The sequence below is a fragment of the Salmo salar genome, chromosome ssa01 (genome assembly GCF_905237065.1).
Source record: "Salmo salar chromosome ssa01, Ssal_v3.1, whole genome shotgun sequence".
NCBI lineage: Eukaryota > Metazoa > Chordata > Actinopteri > Salmoniformes > Salmonidae > Salmo > Salmo salar.
Window position 1 is genome coordinate 78,131,638 of NC_059442.1, and position 8,025 is coordinate 78,139,662.

Below are 8,025 nucleotides of genomic sequence, written 5' to 3' on the forward strand. Positions count from 1 at the left end.
TCTGATTAACACATACCATTACTTTCCCCAATGCTACACATTCATTTGTCTCATGCCCTTCTGCACACTTCTCACACCTAGGAACCTCCCTCCTACACACTGCTGCCACATGCCCATAAGCTTGACACCTGTAACAACGTAATGTATTCGGCACAGAAGCTTGTACAGGATAACTTATATATCCTAATATCACTTGGTCGGGCAAAGACTCAACATCAAGACTCAAAAGAACAGACAATGACTCTTCTGTTTCACTAATCACGCCACCCTGTCTGCGTCGCACCAAACAACGAGCATCACAAACACCGGGAATCTTCCCCTTCAGTTGGTCAATTTTTACATTTACTGCTACCCCAGTACAAAACAAGGCCGCTTCTAGACACCTTGATTGAATCCTCCTTTCCCACTGCTTTCTTTACAGTCCTCAATATTACAAATGGATTTCCCAAATTAATCTTGTTGTCCAAGAACGCAGTCCAATAAGAAATGCATTATTGGAACGGTCCTTGTCTTCTACTACAACTTTTGTTCGTTTTGTTCACCTTCTGCTACCATTTCTGTCAAGCCGTCTACGCATACAGTTTGACGCATATGTTCGATAAATCCAATGTATGCACCACACAGAACGCACTGCAACTGCCTCTGCATATGCAGTGTTCCATTGGAAAGGAATGTACTTATGGTGTACCAAAGGCAATGACGCTGTTGGTGTGATCGAGGGGTCAAGGCTACTGCCAGAGGAGGCTCAATGCCGCGTTTATGTGTTAGTCGGAACTAGGAAACTCAAACATTTCCGACTTGCTAACTGGTTGTACATTTCAGAGTTTCCTAGCAAGAGCCCATAGGGACAAATGTACTGTGTGTGATAAAAAATAAACATCAAAATAATGTATTTAATTCAAAGGATTGTGTCAGCACACAGATTTGGTCGAAGATGCCTTAATTTTGTCTTTTTAAATGTGACTTTTGGGCCAGTGTCGATTCTCTCTAGACAAGGCAGCCGATAGTGGGTGCTAAGTCTTCTAGGGTTAATTGACATAGCCAGCCTTTAATACACTTTTGTCTACCGTGGACTGGCTCACATCCTCCATTCAGGCTGCAAAGGCATAATTTCCTTAACTAGCTTCAATGGTGTGTCGACGGAAAGAAACTGGAAAAATATGTGTACCGTCTTAATAAAACACAATTTTCCACCACCATTTTAGGATTTTTTTGGACAACTTAGGATGTTGCACAGCCAAGTGATGTTATTTCGTACATGCAGCTATGTTTTCTCTTTCATTCAGAAGTTTGTTTGCAACTGTTTTTGGTCACTTTATTGATGGATAGATTGAAGATGAATTGCTTTACTGACCTATAAGGTCTGCCTGGTCTCATAGACTAGATGTAACATAGTAAGCGAAAAGCTGGGACATTCAAATTGGTATGATGTTAGCTTTGGTTGGTTACATAATAAGACAGAAGTATACTTAAGGCAAAATCGAAAGGAGGGTGGTTGGTCGGGCGTATAAAGTGAACATCTAGTAACCTAAAGGTTGTGGGGAAAAAAATGTATGAAATGTATGCATTCACTACTGTAAGTCACTCTGGATAAGAGCGTCTGCTAAATGACTAAAATGTAAATGTTGTGTGTTCAAATCTCATCATGAACAACTTTATAATTTCAGCTAATTAGCAACTTTGCAACTACTACTACTTCTTAGCTACTTTGCACTTAGCATGATAGCTAACCTGTCCCCTAACCCTTAACCCTTTTAGATAACCCTTCCCCTAAACTTAACCTATCTCTTAACCTTAACCTTAAACCCTTACCCCTAGCCTAGCTAACGTTAGCGTTAGCCACCTAGCTAAAGTTAGCAACAACAAACTGGAATTTGTAACATATCCTACATCTAGGAAATGTGGAATATACTGTACGTTTTGCAAATTTGTAACATTTGTATAAATTGCAACTCGTAACATATCATACTAAATGGATGATGGACATCCACAAATTAATACATGCCATACAAAACGTAACATATCATACTAAACGGAGTGTTTCGCATTTACATTCAGAATAATATGAAATGCTCCGAGACCAGTTTGACAAGGTATACCTACATAAGATACAGTATCTGGCCACTGGAGGGCGACATAGGCAAGGAAATGGTATGGGTGAAGCAAAGCAGTGTCGGGCTTACCATCATTGGATTCAGTAAATCATGAAAAAATACAAAAAAATAACCGAATTTAATGACAATCTAAATGAAATGCAATTTCCTGGCACAGCAGGTGGGTAATTTTGAGGTGGGTAAGCTATGTTTAATTTCCTATTTCAATCTATCTACCAGTAGCTTATGAATTGAACACTGAGTGACAGATTTAATATTGAATATTCATCATGTAATTTTCCATGAACATTTTAGATGCTTCAGTAAAAACAAGTTTAATAACATGGCATTAGCAAAAGCTTGAAAGGAATCCCTCGTGATCTATACTAAACAGTCCCCCTCTCTCCATCAAACATTGTAGGCCTACTTTTCACGTCGATGTGTGGCCTATTTTAATTGTATTTCAAATAATAGGAGAACATAACATCCTAAATGTATCCATCTCTGAGAAACCTAAGCGAACCATTTCCTGCAGTAGATGTGGATTTGGCAGTGAGTATTTAGGCCTACAGCACTAAACATAGTATATGAAAAAACACCAGTAACAAATGATTCTCTGGGATCATCGATCGGGTCCAATGCTGAAAAGGGCTTAAAAAGAAAGAAGGGTGAACAACTCTTTCTCTGTAACTGTTGTTTGGTTGTTTTTGACCCACTTATGAATCCTGCAGTGGATTCTCGCTGTTCTTCGTTTAATAATGTACAGTATGTTTATGTCTGATTTTGTTCTCTTTTTATGCCCACTAAGTTACAAATGCATAGTTATTATTTGTTAGGTTTTTGCTTTGATCCATGTGTCCTATCAGATGTGTTTGCTGATCTTAGAGGATGTTCTGTTCCCAAGTTAAGGCTTAAACTAGTCTGACTCAACGCCTCCAGATCAAACAGTACAACATGTTCATTGGGGTGAGTTCATAGGACACCATGGAGACAGACGTGGAGTGAAAATAGCTTTGTTTACAAATTATAATAATTGTTTTCTATTGTACTTTCACCCCCTACAGGTGTTGTGCCTTTATGCAAAAAAAAAATCATTTTACTTTCATTTAGAGGATTCCCACTCTGGGCACAGACGTCATTTCAATGTCTAGTTTTGATTTACATTTGTTACTGTATGTGATGACGTTGAATTAACGTGGAAAACTGATAGGATTTCAAAAAAGTCATCAACGCGAGGGAATTTCATATTTTTTTCACCCAACTTTTAAGCTAAATCCAATGATCTTGCGAAATATTTTTGTTGACTTCACGTTGAATTGTCATTCTCACAACTCAACCAAATGTAAATCAAAACTAGACATTGAAATGACGTCTGTGCCCAGAGTGGGAATCCTCTAAATGAAAGTTTGTTTCATGTCTAGCATTTCTTCATTGCTTCTGATCAAAACAGATACATTGTATTACAAATCATCAATTTTGTGAAAAGTTTGCAGCAGAACAACATCAACGAATACAGTAAACAATCAACACAACATTTGCATATTACTTTCAACTTCCAATTACACTGAATACACCAAACATTAGGAAAACGTTTGCCCTCTGAACAGCCTCAATTGGTCGGGGCATGGACTCAACAAGGTGTCAAAAGCATTCCACAGGGATGCTGGGCCATGTTATGTCTTGCCCATTCACCATCTGAATGGCACACATACACAATCCATGTCTCAATTGTTTCAAGGCTTAAAAATCCTCTTTAATCTACACTGATTGAAGTGGATTTAACAAGTGACATCAATAAGGGATGATAGCTTTCACCTGGATTCAACCGTTCAGTCTATGTCATGGAAAGAGCAGGTATTCTTTTTTTTTGTATACTCAGTGTATATCACCATATACAGAAAATGCTAATATTAATGTATAATGCACATGCTTTCAATACATTGTAATAGTTGTTCTTAGTAACCTACAATTGAAAAGTTTCAAGTTGGGATGTGAACAGAGACTCACAACAGCTCTCAGCCTTCCTTGGCAAGACATAAACAGTAACTCAGGAAGAGATGATGGTTATGATATGGCAGCCCCTAGAGGGATAAAGGTAGGTACGTTGTCACACAAACACTATGCTTAGCTCTTCCACAACCTCAGGCCATGCTTTCAGTGAGATTACTGATAAGCCTACAGTAGTCTGGGACCCTCTCTTTCTGCTTACATCTGTACCTTTATTTTCCCCATCATTTGGCCAATTGGAACAATGAAAGCCTTTATTTATTTATTTACTGGCTCTGCACAGCTGCCCTGGGGAGCAGTAACAGCAGTGGTTGATATCACAGTCGGGAGAACGGTGGCCAAGTGCCTTGGAGACAGTAGCCAATTGGGAGAGATAGGCATCAGTCACTAGGGGTGCGGGGATGGTTGGTCGACAGGGGAGGCAGACAGCAACACACAACGTTTGTTGTAGGCCTATTCTATTGTGGGCCTATTTTTCTTCCATATTTGATCCTTGAAGTGAATGGGTAGAGAATAATAATTGCAATGTCAGAACAGTTGATGAAATTAGCTTTGTTCAGAGTATCTGGCTGTCTTTGCTAACCTTAAGATGAAACCTCATCAAAATGTTCTCAAAGCTGGGTCTTTAAAATCCCCATCTCCAGTGGTGACACTTTTTGCAAAGAATATAAAGGCTACAGTATCTGACGTACCATATTTCCACTATATTCCCAACTTATGAATAAAGTATATCTGAAGAAAGGTCTCATTCCGATGTGATCTGTTATGAGCAAAATTCTGAGTGCAAAGCTTTTTTTCTGCGAAAGAGTATTTATTTTCCATCATCACAAAGTATTGCCAGCATTAGCTGATAAAGACTGTCTGAGTGGAGAAACAAGAATAGCACTCGGCAAGATGATCTCCAGTGATAGTGATGCACACTAGTCAGTTACTGGGCAACAACAGGTTGAATCAACATTGTTTCCACGTCATTTCAACCCCAAAAATCTATGTGATGATGTTGAATAAATGTGGAAAACTAATTGGATTTGCAAAAAGTCATCAACGTAAGGGCATTTTTGTCATTTTTTTAATCCAATGACACGCTGAAATTGTTTTGTTGATTTCATGTTGAATTCATGTTAGTTGACAACTCAACCACATGTAAATCAAAACTAGATGTGGAACTGACGTCTGTGCCCATTGGGTCTACACAGTACTCTTACAAATAATACAGTAATATGATAACTTACCAGACACTTCCATTCAAAGAAACCTACATATTCAGTGTCCCCATCCAGGAATCAAACCCTGATGTTTGATTGATGTTAAAGGACAATCAGATTTTGTAAAACAACGAATAAAACGACCTAATATATTACATACAAGAGCAGGTACTGGTCAACTAAAAAAAAGAAACCCACAACAACATTCAAGCGGTGAAGAACCAAAGGTTGTTGACTTCTGAATATATTAAGTGAAATGTGTTGCCTTGCCAACCCCAAATCATCCAAATGGCATTGTGGAGTTGCTCAGGTTTAGCACTGCCTCCCTGAAAACAAAATAGTCTGATGTCATTGGATAGGGAGAGGATCAATTTAAACAGAGAGAAGGGCAATGGCTTTGAGAGAGAAAAGATCTGACCAAGATGGTTGCTGTGTAGAGCAATGTCAACCAATTAGTCATAAAGAGGTCAAGACAACCATTTCTGAAAGAGGAAAACACTGCTTATCACTTATGGGCAGACAGTAGCATAAAATGTGAACCCAATCCCATTTCCTGGTGGTCATTGAGCGGAATGAGGTTTATATACAGTTGATGTCGGAAGTATACATACACTTTGGTTGGAGTCATTAAAACTCGTTTTTCAACCACTCCACAAATTTCTTGCTAACAAACTATAGTTTTGGCAAGTCGGTTAGGACATCTACTTTGTGCATGACACAAGTAATTTTTCCAACAATTGTTTACAAACAGATTATTTCACTTATAATTCACTGTATCACAATTCCAGTGGGTCAGAAGTTTACATACACTAAGTTGTCTGTGCCTTTAAACAGCTTGGGAAATTCCATAAAATGATGTCATGGCTTTAGAAGCTTCTGATAGGGTAATTGACATCATCTGAGTCAATTGGAGGTGTACCTGTGGATGAATTTCAAGGCCTACCTTCAAAATCAGTGCCTCTTTGCTTGACATCATGGGAAAATCCAAAGAAATCACCCAAGACCTCAGAAAATAAATTGTAGACCTCCACAAGTCTGGTTCATCCTTGGGAGCAATTTCCAAACGCCTGAAGGTACCACATTCATCTGTACAAACAATAATACGCAAGTATAAACACCATGGGACCACGCAGCCATCATACCGCTCAGGAAGGAGAAGCGTTCTGTCTCCTAGAGATGAACGTACTTTGGTGCGAAAAGTGCAAATCAATCCCAGAACAACAGCAAAGGACCTTGTGAAGACGCTGGAGGAAACAGGTACAAAAGTATTAATATCCACAGTAAAACGAGTCCTACATCGACAATACCTGAAAGGCCGGTCAGCAAGGAAGAAGCCACTGCTCCAAAACCGCCACAAAAAAAACTGACTACGGTTTGCAACTGCAGATGGGGACAAATATCGTACTTTTTGGAGAAATGTCCTCTAGTCGGATGAAACAAAAATATAACTGTTTGCCATAATGACCATCGTTATGTTTGGAGGAAAAAGGGTGAGGCTTGCAAGCCGAAGAACACCATCCCAACCGTGAAGCACGGGGCTGGCAGCATCATGCCGTGGGGGTGCTTTGCTGCAGGAGGGACTGGTGCACTTCACAAAATAGATGGCATCAATAGGATGGAAAATTATGTGGATATATTGAAGCAACATCTCAAGTCATCAGTCAGGAAGTTAAAGCTTGGTCGGAAATGGGTCTTCCAAATGGACAATGACCCCAAGCATACTTCCAAAGTTGTGGCAAAATGGCTTAAGGACAACATAGTCAAGGTATTGGGAGTGGCCATCACAAAGCCCTGACCTCAATCCTATTGAAAATTTGTGGGCAGAACTGAAAAAGTGTGTGTGAGCAAGAAGGCCTACAAACCTGACTCAGTTACACCAGCTCTGTCAGGAGGAATGGGACAAAATTCACCCAACTTATTGTGGAAGCTTGTGCAAGGCTACCCAAAAGTTTGACCCAAGATAAACAATTTAAAGGCAATTCTACCAAATACTAATTGAGTGTATGTAAACTTCTGACCCACTGGGAATGTGATGAAAGAAATAAAAGCTGAAATAAATAATTCTCTCTACTATTATTCTGACATTTCACATTCTTAAAATAAAGTGGTGATCCTAACTGACCTAAGACAGGGAAGTTTTACTAGGATTAAATGTAAGGAATTGTGAAAAACGGAGTTTAAATGTATTTGGCTAAGGCGTATGTAAACTTCCGACTTCAACTGTAGTGCTTCAGTTTGCACCTCGAATACATGTAACGTATTGATAATACGTTACAGGAATAGGTATTTGTAACCTGTGAAGTTTCTGAAACTGTTTTTAGTTCTTGTATTTTTGTTCAACTATGGATGAATAAATTATGTTAATCTAACCTTCCAATTTAGGAATAAGTCTGTATGAAATGAAATAGTTACTTACGGACCATCGGTCACACACTTTGCTTCAGACATGGATTAAGCTGCCATGAGGGAATCCAAGGCTAATTCATTCCCTGTATCCTGACATGAAGGAATGACGAGTCTGGGCTCATGTGTAGGATCTTTTCCTTTCCTCACAGAGTTATTGTAATGGTCACAATTCAATCATTAGCTAGATATAGAGACCAATATCAATGAAATACCAAAAAGGCCTTTGATGTTTGGTAGGTTTCTGATATATCAGTTATTAATTACTAGCATCATTGTATTGCTCAATGATTGATAATATTGATGAGAGAAAGTAA